The 12,426-nt window shown below is 41.8% G+C and overlaps 1 protein-coding gene and 1 long non-coding RNA gene across 2 annotated transcripts in view; both read left to right on the top strand.

Annotated features, from left to right (window-relative positions):
* The first annotated feature begins 105 nt into the window (after nt 1–105).
* On the top strand, nt 106–11,154 carry LOC115010729 (uncharacterized). Its single transcript, XR_003832516.1, has 3 exons — nt 106–443; nt 8,967–9,033; nt 11,143–11,154. It is a non-coding gene; the product is annotated as an uncharacterized LOC115010729 (long non-coding RNA).
* A 28-nt stretch (nt 11,155–11,182) lies between these two features.
* The window catches only part of LOC115010698 (nuclear receptor coactivator 3-like), a 43,189-nt gene continuing 41,945 nt past the window's right edge, over nt 11,183–12,426 (top strand). Inside the window, 1 exon segment of the mRNA XM_029435413.1 lies at nt 11,183–11,297. The gene's annotated coding sequence lies outside the window, so the exon portion shown is untranslated.

Raw genomic sequence — 12,426 nt, 5'->3', positions numbered from 1 at the left:
GCCTAACGCCTTCTTTTTTTGTGGAAAATCTGCAAATGGTGGGTTTTTAGGAGGCGGGCCCCACGAAGCAAACAATTCAGTGTTTGCTTTTCATTTAACTGAAAATACACACCGTGTCGTCTCTCTCCGCACCGGTATCGCCGCTGACATCCGTCTGTAGGCTGCTAGACAGCCTGTTTCCCCACCTCCATCTCCCTCCAACCCCCCCTGTGGTGGTGGAGTCTGCCTGTAGTTCGTATCCGGGTTGGACGCAGTAGATGGAAGAACGGCGCTCCACTCGAACGAACTACTTTACCCAGAAGCCCCCGCCAAGCCTCAACTTATAGAACTGGCTTCTTGGGCTTCGGGAGTGATTCCCATTTAAACAAACAGTGCCGAAGATGGCGGAGAGTTAATGGTGTAAAGAAGAAATTATCGATCCGCTAGACCGATACGTCCACAAGGTAAGCTCGTGCAACGTGTTCTCTAACATTCAGTTAATTTTACGCGACTTTGCATTTGGTTTGCATTTCGATAGAGGACGAAAATGTACTGACTTCTTGCTCCCAGCGCCAGTGCACACACAATATTGGCATCGCTACGGTGCGGAGGGCACAGTGCATGGTCATTTAGTACATGACAGCAAAGATTTACTAACCTGTTTCGTGGCGGTGATGAAGTGCACGCGAGGTGTCATGTCTGTGTGTCAGCGTTGTGCTGCAAAATGAATGAGATTTTTTTTGATGAACTTAACTTGATCACGCAAAGCTGGCCAGTTTTACGCACAAGCTGAAGTGTTTCCAGATAGATACAGAGCATCGGGAAGTTTTGTGGGGAGAGCACACACACACACTTGAACCCTCGCATACTCACGCTTAAACACACACAAACAGGGTGATAGTTAACTATTTTCTCTCGCCTGTCCGCGATAGTCGGTAGGAAACTGTACAACAGCTGAGCCTGACGCTGTCGCAACACGAGACAATCTGCACCGAAATGTTTGCTGATCAAGTGCATGCAGACATACTCAACTGTGTGTGTCATATGCATCATGTTTTAAAGACACTACTGGTTTATTATACTGTTTGGGTTACTGCAAACATGCCATCCGGGATAAGACAGCCGATGCTGACTGTCAGTCAGTCAGTCAGTCAGTCCAGCCAGCCTGGGTCGCGACTGCTGAGCGATAAAAAGTGAAATGACTCTACTGTATGTCTCTAGTGTGCAAGTCGATGCACTGAATGGGGCACGCATTGCCTATAAATGTGCGAGGTTAAAGAGTGAATGGTCGCTGTGCTCGTGTTATTCCCTCTTAGGTCTCCTTCATATACCACCTCTCCTGTCATCTGCTTCATCCTTAATAATGTGCCTAACTGTATATCTGCAGGGGGCAGCAACGTGGCCCTGTGCATTTACGTGTGTGTGTGTGTGTGTGTGTGTGTGTCTGTGTGTATGTGTCTGTGTGTGTGGAAAGCACCATGTCCTTGAGCATGACACAAGAGCCCTACTACAATACCTGCTCGCACTGGATAATAGCAGTCTGCTCTTCAGTGTGTGTAAACAGTAGTTGAATGGAAGCGATGCAGATGGTTTTGTGTGTCAGTGTGTGGACAGGTGAGACATGTGAGGCTGAGTTAATTTCACCGAGGTCAGTGTTTAAATTTAGATCTGTTTGCTTTGTGGATGAAAAATGCTGCAACAAATTATTATTTTCATTATCGATTTAGTCTTTTATTTATAATATTTTTCATTGTTCTTTATTTTTAATTACGGTACCTATTTGTGTATTGACGATAAAGGAATTTTATTCTATCCTGCTGACATTTTTCATCCATGAAATGGTAAATCCCAGAGTCCAAGATGACTTCTTCAAATGTTATATTTTGTCCAACCAAGAGTCCAAAAGGATATTCAGTTTACAGTGATATAAATCAGAGAAATAATGTTAATGTTTACCTTTGTTCTCAGCTTTGTTTCCCTTGTTTTAGCTGTATGTCTATTTCTGTTTATCGACATTGAGAGCAACACACCATTATTTGGCCATTAAAGCTGATTCTGATTTAAATACTCACATTGAAGAAGCTGCAACCAGAAGATTATTTGAATTTTTGGTTTGATAAATTAAATTAACAAGCAACCCTCTGAAAATGACACACACACACACACACACCCAAAAACAACAACATTTACTTTATTATTATTTTCAGTCAGTATTTGCCAAATTGGTAAGAAAAATGTACCGTGGGGTCTTTTTTTCTTGCTTATTCTTTTTATTTTTCTGCTCTATTTTGTATGAATTATTACAAAATGTTTTCACAACTTATTAGCTTTTTTATCAAACTAATTGTTACGCTTTCAATGGATTCTATAGTTTGTCAACTCTTGAGCGAGGAATCAACCAGCAGCTGCTTGTTAAGGGATTAAACAATGAGTTGAATATCAAAATTGCTAGTGAATCATCTTCAGTTGATTTTGAATTGTCGTTTAATCGAGTAAACATTTCAACTCTACGGCTGAACGACTGTCTGCCGCTCGCGTGAAGGGGTGTGGTGATGAGGAGCCCTCATCTCGGTCCATGGCAACACTCTCTTGACAGATTTACAGTCAACTCTGTGGCCCAATTCTTTGGACACGTGCAGACCGACACGCGCCTACAACCTGCTCACAAGGAATTGGGGGGGGAACATGGACTGGGGAGGGGTGAGGGCGAGCTGCTTGGGCCCGGTCTTCTTTGCTAAGCTGATGGTGGGATGAATACGAGGAGGAGGAGGAGGAGGAGGAGGAGGAGGGTGACAGTGGTGCATAATGTTTGCTGAATGGGAAAAAGGGGACAGAGGTTAGCAGGGCATGCTGGTGACTGGGTCAGGCTCTGGGGGCAGGGCTCACGAGGCTTAGCGGGAGGAAGGACAACATACACCAGCCTGGCAGCAGCTCTCATTTTTTTTTGTGTGTGTGTGGACGAGGAGGGAGGGGCTCAGGTGGAGCCTCGTGCTCAAATTCTACCTGGCATTTTTGTCTTTTTGTGGGGTTTCTTTTGTTGTTTTTTCTGCCCATCTCCACTTGATATTACTTCCATCTCTTTTGTGGAAGCAGGACGTTTTCAGAGTCAGACGGACCACATTCTTTGCTCTCTCTTCTCTCTGTGGTATGTCTCTCTCTCTCTCTCTCTCTCTCTCGCTCTCGCTCTCGCTCTCTCTCTCTGTTCCCTGTCTCCCCCAACTGCAGTCAAGTGAGTTGTTGTGCTGTTGTTGTCATTGGGGCCCCCCCCTCATGTGTCAGGATGTGTTAAACAGGAATCAATCTTCACCAGCTCTCATTGATTTTATTCTGGAGGAGGGGTCTTTTTCTTAAAATCTCACTCAGAAATCACAAACAGAAACCTGATTTTCTAAAATTCAACAAAAGAAACTTCTTAAATGTTAAATATACAATCGGCCATTTAATTCAACTTTTCCGTCAAAAAATAAAGTATAAAATAGACATAATTATATAATTATTTTTATAATAATAATAATAATTCAACAAGACTGCAAATGACTGTCTGTGAAGCCCAGCGCCCTTAGTTACTGTTGCTATGGCTGTCAAGCCCTCCATTAACACAGTTGGTGAAACATTAGTGCAGTTTACAGTGATTACCACTCAAATGTAATATAAACTTAATAGTCATTTTTTAAAACAATTGGTCAATGGTTATTTAAAAAAAAAGAAAAAAAGATATATATAAATATATATTTTTAGGCATTTTCATTATTTGACAGATGACGTGTTGTAAAATGGGGAGAGAGAGAGAGAGAGAGAGAGAGAGAGAGGGGCATAATATGCAACACACGTCCCACACCCGGGAGGTTGCGGTTATATGGCATGCGCTGTAACCACTTTGTTAGCAAGGCGCTCCCTTTTTTTTATTCTGATTTATGATTTAAAAAGAGAATCTTGAAAATGGGTCTTAAATATGCACTTGATAGACATGAAATAATGCTAGAAGCCTGAGGCTGAAGCTGCAAAGAATCAGCACGCTCACCAGTTGACGATCCATGTAGAAGACATGGAAATAAAGAATCGGCATGGTTCTTGTATTGCAGTGAAGAGCGAGTTAGTCCTAAAAGTATGATGAGAGGGGGAAAAAAGTCAAGTCTTTTACTTTGTTCTAACGTAAATGGGTTAATCTGCTTACTTTACATAGGCTACTTGTTTGTATTTCTCTTGTGATGTTACAACAAGACAAAATGCTTCTAGTAAGAGAATTTACGGACGTGTTTGGCACACTTAACGCTATCTCAGGTAATGCTGGCTGCGTTTGCTGGAGGTTGAACTTCCCCAAATCCAATAAAGACAGGGACAGAGCGGCTAAAGTTAACCTAAACTCTGATTACGTCCACACACTGGGATATACTACACCACACTACACAGTGGATGTGCTGTTCTGGAATGTTAGTTAATATTGTGCTCTTTGGCCTGCGTTTTGATCACCCTGATGAGCTTAAATAGAAAAACATTTAATTCTAATGTGTCATTTGTATGATTTTGCATATGTCAAGTCATTATCTGCCAACATTTATGGCTTTCCTCTAAAGCCAGGAACTACAGAGCCAGCATTCCCGCCTGAAAAGTTATCATGAGACACTTTTTGCTGCTGCTCTTCTGATAATGAATTGGAGATAGGCAGGGGATTTATGTGTTGGCTTTAGCTTTGACACCCAAATGAGCTGTATTTTATCGTACAGCTAACGGTTTGAAACCAGAAATACTGCCCACATCCCGTTTAAAAAAAAAAACATCCTGGCTGCTTTCAAGGCTCAAAGCTACTCTTACTTAACGTTGAATGAAAGCCCTTCACTGAGTGTCTTATTACAGTAGAGATTTAAAGATGTTCTTAATTACGTGTTGATTATTTTGCAACTTTTCCCTGCTATAAGTGCACACATAAGTGTTTTACACTCGGATACACATACAAAAAAAAAGGATTTATACTGCTTATAATGTAAATATATAACTTTCTTTTTGTCCCCCTTTTGTGTGTGCTACTGATCTTATTGTCAGGAGTGGTGCTCATGGTTTTGCCGGAAGCCGACATGCTTTCATGAGTCAAGACGATACAGGAAGAAATGTTGACACCAGCTGCACTATCTTTTCTTTTGCAGAGCATTCCACATAAATTGGCATATCTAAAATATTTATGTAATGACAAAATTGCAACCTAAACTAGATTAGGGGGGGGTTTACAAATACAGCCGCCTGACGATTATAAGTCTGATATTTACTCTCCCTTCAGCTTTGTTTCTGCTCTCTAGCAACACCTGAGGGAAACACCTGGCTCTTTAGCTGCTAAATGCTTCACGATGATCACCGTAGCATGGACAGCTAGCATACTTCCAGTTCATCAGAGCATTTTCCTTGAAGTTTTCTTTTTATGTCACATTTTTATCTGGATAAACAACATTTAGCTTTTTTCTCCACTCGTATTCGAGTGACATCTTTCCCTCAGGGTCAGGGTTAGAGAGCCATTATGAAAAACAAAACACACCCAAAACTAACTCATCTCAAGTGTGTGTGTGTGTGTGTGTGTGTGTGTGTGTGTGTGTGTGTGGAAAGCAGCGCTGCAAAGGATAATTACAAAAGTAACATTTTAAAAACATCTTAAGGGGATTGACATTTCTCATCTGTCACTGATGCACTAGCAGAGAGATGACACTTGAGTGGCTAACCAAACACTTACTAAGAATGGTGACTAAAAGCTTAAATAAGAGGTCTCTGCTCTGATTTGCATTTTTATTGGTTTATGCAATTTGAAGAAAATGAAACATTTCATGAGAGGACTATCACTAAACATTTAATTATAGAAGAAATTCTTGTTGAATGGAAGTTACAGTTTGTGCAGCCTTGAGCGGTGTGACATAGTGAGAATAATACATAAACAATGTGTAATAAATGCACATTAAACCTGCCTTTGGCACCACGCTGTCATCGTTCTTTCACGTGTGATGTCATGTGTCTGTAGTTAAGTACACATCACCACTGTACTTTAGATTCACACCAGAGCTTCAATGAAGCTCCTTCTTTACATTTGAGAGCTGGTGTGTTTGACATTGAATTTATTTCCTTAAAAAAGAACAACCATTTAAAACAACTCACTTGTCAACATCATGTTTGATATTTGTATGATTAAATTCCTTAAGCCGGACAATAAACCAAATTTATGAATCTCGTTCTGAAGTTATTCATATCGCACTTTACAATAAATGTCTAGGAAATGACGACGGCTACAGCAACCAATGACATGTAAGTATTATTTTAATTATATTTACAGAAGAAAGGCAACTTAAGAAAAAAAATCCATGCAGAAATAATTAGTAAAAATTAATTTGATTAGGGCAATTTATTTATCTATCTATTTATTATTGTAAATCTTTAAGTTTTAAACTGTTAGTCGGTCAAAACAAGCAATTTGAAGATATCACTTTGACAAATGATGAGCATTTTTCAGCATTTTCTTTACAAAAATAATTCTTAAAATGTATAAATTGTTACATTTTATTGTTGTCAAGTTAATGTTTATATTGTCCTGCTCTAGTGGCCTGTGTTAAACACTGATCTGGAGTGAGTAGTGAAACTAGGTCACTTAACAGGCGTTGACCCGTTCACACTAACAGCAAACACGGGTCACGTCCTTGCTTTGGTCTGAAATTGATCTAAGAGTTCAGTCAGTAATTACTGCTACTGTTTTCTGCTGCTGTAGATCTTTGCTTCGCCTTCAGTAGAGACATGTATTTTGGGTTAATATATTGTTTTGGGTAAAGTTAAGGAGCTGAAAAGTAGTTTTTATACATTTTCTTTGTGATAAAGGAATAACTAAATATCAAACAGAAGTGGAGGGATGAGCCGATGCACCGCCAGAACAACTGTCTACTGTGTTTCCTCAGTTTCTGTTTCCTTTCTCTCCTCAGAACGCCTCAGTGCAGCGCATGTGCTCTGCTGCTTTATTTTTCTGAGAGCTTTTTCCTTTGTGAGAGGAATGTCAAGTGCCCATCTCGGTGCGTTTCTCCATGTTTTGTGTTTTGTTTTGTTACTTGTGGTTCACTCTTGATTTCCGTCTTTTTCTCCTCCTCTAGTTTTTGTCTTCTTCGCTGTTTCTGTCTTCACTGTAAACAGGTAGCTGGTGCTCTTTATGTTCTTTATGTTCTTTACGTCTGAATCATAGCACTTCAGCTGTGTGTGTGTGTGTGTGTGTGTGTGTGTGTGTGTGTGTGTGTGTGTGTGTGTGTGTGTGTGTGTGTGGAGGGATAGATAGATAGTGAGGATGAGAGGAGGGGGGAGGAGACGTGGAGAGTCGTTTTATTAACGTGGCGACTCCCGCTAAAATTCAGGGAGTGCTGTTGCATCCAGCTGTTACTGGTTGCGCGAGGCTTCGTTGCCATGGCAACACAGCCCTGTGCGCCTGCTCAAGGTCGTTCATCCAGCTCTGAACTGAGCAGCGTGCTGCACATAGGATGCACACGGAGAGAGAGAGAGGGGGAGAAGAAGAGAAACAGAAAAAACTACTTCAAAGTGACCAATCAAAAGCACGTCTGTGACGTTGTGTTTGGTGAACAAACTCAGCGCCCCCCCCCCCCCTTAACACACACATGCACACACATGCACACACATAGACATACATACACATACATACCTTGTTCAATAAAGACACAAACAAAAAAGAACCCCTGGCCTTGGGGCTTGTAGGTTCTTTTGCCAGCTGATAAAATATTTAGCTGGTCAGTGGGAGAGAGAGGGATACGGTGTCTGGAGAAGAAGCGAGCAGCAGAGCTTGGCTTTGTGTTTTCCTTTCTCTAATGGTGCATTGCTGTGAGGCTACCTGGGGCTTCTTCCACCTCCTCTCCTCTCCTCTCCTCAGAGGGCTGCAGCATCCCTCGGGTGCTCTGCTGCATGTTTGCCGGCGCTGACTGGACTCAGTACTGCACACATTGTACCTTAAAGACCTCAATGTATTGTGCGATTGCAACAATTCTGCAGGTTCATTGCATGTTACACTGTGCAAAATCGGATCGAATAAAATCAGTGTCGGAACGCCTTAGTTGTGAAGCTTGTCATTGTGCGAGAAATACCTTTTGTGATTCGTAATCTACGGAGTAAATAAAGTAAACGAGACTAGATATTAACTGGCTGATGTAATGCAGGTATAACATCTTAGTTTAACATGCTAACATCTGAGGCTGATGGGAATGTCAATAGTTTTGCAGGCATTTAGTCCTAAACCAAAGTGTTGACACATTTCAATAGTTGAGACTTTTCACTCAAAACCACAAATATCAATGTCATGGTTGCGCTAAAAGAGAGTCAGTGAGGTTTATCCTTGGGGGACCATCAATGTCTGTGCAAAATGTCATGGTAATCTATCAAATGGAGGTTGTTGCAGCCAAAGTGGTGGCCTGATAGACATTGCCATCCGTACAGCCACGCTGCTAGCTTGCCTTAAAATACGCAAGCAGACACATGTCATCAGTAGGGTTGTGCCATTTCTGGTAATACTGATAACAATCCAAATGTGATCTAAGAACAGGCAGACATGGCTTAAAAACTAAACCAATATTGATGCCAGAAAAACCCCACAGTTTGCATCACACAACAAAGACCACATATGTTGTCGTCTTGTAACTACATTGGAGTTGGGGATCTAATTAAGTTGAAGTGGCATAATTGATCCATCACATTGCTGTGTTCACTTTGCAGTACTTAATAAGAGAAGCACATTACATTAGATTGTCAACTTCTATCTGGGAGCATTGGAAATCACACAGTCCAGGGGCCTTAAGAAAACAAACTTGCATTGCTGCTTTACATGAAGGCGAGATTACAGAAGACCGCTGGCAGCAAGGTGTTATAGATAAGCACTTTACATATTCCTGAATCTGCCACAAAATCGTGTAAAGACATCATGTGCTGGCTCCTAATATGGACGGTGGTTTTCTTTCTCTTTTTGTTCTTCGCAGGGTGCACTCTGGTTTTCATAAAGTAACTTTTCAGGGCGAGCAGTCAGGAATCATGTCGCTTCTTGAGGTCAGTGATGTGATGGTTTAGGGCCGTGTGTGTGTGTGTCAATGTTTAAAAGAGAGTAACCAATATGTTACCTTTTTGTAAACCCCGAGCTGAAGAGAGCTGTATTTTCGGGGGAGGAGGGAGTTAGTTTCTAGTTTCTTCTTGCTGTAAGGTAATGGATGCTTTATTAAAGGGGTCCTCACAGGGGTATGTGTGTGTCTAAGAAGGGGAGTTCTGTTTTTTCTACTTGTTTTCCATTGTAAAAATCCAGATCTAGTTTATGTGTTTTTAGAGCTCCTTTAGGTGCCCGTGTGCACACATACACACGCGCTCACACAAACATTTATGGGGTAGGAGTTGAGGTAAATGTTACCAGCTGCAGAACAGCGGGCAAGTGGCTTCAACTCTGCCTGAACCCGACTAGTTACGTGACCACCTCCTCAACTTAATTCCCTCCCATCCTGCCGTCCCCTCAGCCACCACACCTCCTATATCACTCTTCCTTCGCCACACACACACACACATGTATGCACACCGGCATCTCCATCCACCCGCTACTCTCTCCGGTGTCACTAGCAGCAGCATCACTCATCTCATGATAGCGGAAGAACACTCCAAGGTCTGCTACCCCCACCTCGTCACCTTGGTGTGGAGCAGCGGGCCGGCCAAGCAGGGCTTCGTCTGATTGGCTGCCCCCTCCGAGGTCACACTGTTGGTGCTGTGATGTCACAGGGGCTTGTTTATCCGTAGCTCCTGTCACAGTTGCAACATACTGTACACAACAGCACCTTAAATATGCAATAACAACATTAGTGATCGCTTTATTCTTTATTTGGATCGCCATTAGCTTCCACCAAGTGGTAGCTAGTCTTCCTGGGGTCCACACGAACGACACAACAATAAAAACTATTTAATGTCACACAGTATCAATCCATCAAAGCATCCACGAGCCAAGTCGAGCAGAATGAGATTGAAACATGAGGATTCAATAATAATGATTTAGGAAAGTGGATTTCATGTAGTACTTTCTGTTTTTCCCCCCAAAAGTCTCAGTTTGTTGTTGGAGCATCTAATAAAGGCACACCGAAGATTTTAAATAGCGTTGATTTTCAACGTATAACAAGTTCTACAGGATCTCTTAGACAGATTTCTGAGCAAAGGTGCTTACTTACACGCAGGTTTACAAGTGAGGTGCCACCACAGTAATAGCAGCTTGAGTACTTCCGCCTACAACCTTCATCTATAGAGAATGACACATATCATCATACGATTTGTTCATGGACATGGCACAACCAGACCGGTACTAACGTGACATGTATTGAACCTATGACAAAAAACCAGCAGGCAACATAATAGTTTTTCACAAAATAACTGTGCATTATTCGGAAAAAAACAAAGAATAGATTTGTATTTCTCCTCCACAGTTAGCTACATTAGCATAGAGGATAGAACTAATCTAGCTAATACATTTAGTTTAGGCAATGTTCATTGCTAATTTGTTCATTCTCACCCATTTAGCGATGGTTTGAACCTCAACGTGTACATTCTCTCTTAGCTGTACTCTCTCCAGCTCCAAAACCCCTTATCGATTGATCTCATTTTGGCTCAGTAGGTGATATGAATGCCTTTAACCCCAGGAAACTGTTGGGTGAGAGACGTTTAAACTGCTCAGTGCAACATATGACTAAGGAGATTTTGAAAGCGTGCACATGACATGCAGAGAAGACGTCTGCTCAAGCTTTAGTCAAACTGCTGAATTTCACATTTTACTGAGGACACTCGGGGACTATGCCGAGTTACTGCTTTCACCCATCTGTTTCTGCCAAGCTGGGAAGACGGAAGAAGCCTCAGCTCAGGCAGCGGGGAGGGAGCGTCTTTGGTTGGATCAGCTTTTCCTCTCTAACCCCCACCCCTCTCATTTTCTTTTACCGCCTCGCTCCCTCACAATGAATCTGTTCGTCCTGTGAGATCCGAGTTGTAGTAAACAGGCAGTGACATCTGCATGCTCTCTTTAAAGGAAAAGGGGCCAGAATTAAGATGTTGATCTAATGCAATGTGAGATGAAGATTCCGGTTCTTCTTGTGTTCCTCTTTTGGGAGCTTTTTATAGCTGTTGTTTGTGTATTTTTAGGTGTTGTGCAGCAAATCAGACTTTATCCAAAAAGAAGGCTTCGCTTGTGTTAAGACTCTCCTCTCCTTCTCGCTGTGTGCATGTTCCTGTGTCTCAGCGAGACGCGTTGCACTGGATGAAATATCATCTCCTGTTGGACTCGGCTGCCCACTCAGGTAACCATCAGGTGAGCAGCCTCGGCTTGCCTGCAGAGGGCCGCTGGTGATGTTTATTGAGCTGATGACGCTCGACTAATGCAATACTGACTAACTGCTGACATCGCTGGTAGATTCAGATGTAGTGTGATGGAGCAAATGCGTCCTATTCCTCTCCAGCTATTTCGTACGTGACTTGAGTCTACTGTGGAAAAACTGCTCAACAGATGTATGTGTAGTCAAGTCCCATCTAAGCCTTCACCTGAGGAGCAGTGCACTGTGTTAGTAGTAAAGTAAATAATTCCATCCAATAAAACCAACACAGATTTTAAATCTTACTTTGTAGTCTCCTCCATGAAAATAAAAGTCCTTTTAGTCTCTGTAACTGATCTCCTGTTGGATCAGATTGGTTTTCCTCTCTGTTCCATCCCAATATCCTGTCTTGACAAGAAGCACAACAAATTAAAGACGTGAAATGGTCTCAAAATGCTGCGTCATTGGGACTTGAATGAAATGCCACAGTGCTGCAAATCACCCAAAGTGTTCCTGACCAAGGCCGCCAGCTTTACAGTTTTTTTTTTACACTGATAACACTTCAGGAGCATCTGCTCGTAACAATATATTAAAACTGCGTAGGAAACTAAAATAGGAGGATGTTTTGGATGTTTTTAGATAAAAAACACAGTTGGAAATGTATTTTGTGTTGATCTGATTCTGATAATATACCCCTTTCATGTTTTAAAGAATTAAATCCTTTCCCTTCCTGCCACTCGGCTTCAATCTGGTATGGATTTAATTTCTTGCTCAATAAAACTTAAAAGCCAAATCGGTAATTATTTTGTCGGTTTCATCGATGCAGCGCACCGTTACAGAACAGCCCAACTTTGCAAACAAGATGACGGCCATTTAAGTAACGCTGGCTAAACTTAACTCTTTACGTTGTCTGAGCTGATTCAAGAACCTGTAAGCAATAAAACATCAGAGGCAACATGGCGGCCACATAGAAGACACAGAAAAGTGTATGTGTGAAAAGACGAGGCTGATGATCTTGAAAATCAAAGTGGGAGATGAAACCTTTCAACCCCAATCAAACTGAAGAGGCCTCATCGCACCGGCAAAATCTCCACCTCGACATATCAGAATTATTTCA

This window comes from Cottoperca gobio, chromosome 7, assembly GCF_900634415.1.
Source record: "Cottoperca gobio chromosome 7, fCotGob3.1, whole genome shotgun sequence".
Lineage (NCBI taxonomy): Eukaryota > Metazoa > Chordata > Actinopteri > Perciformes > Bovichtidae > Cottoperca > Cottoperca gobio.
The sequence above is the reverse complement of the archived record's forward strand: the minus strand, read 5'-3'. Positions and strand labels throughout refer to the sequence as shown.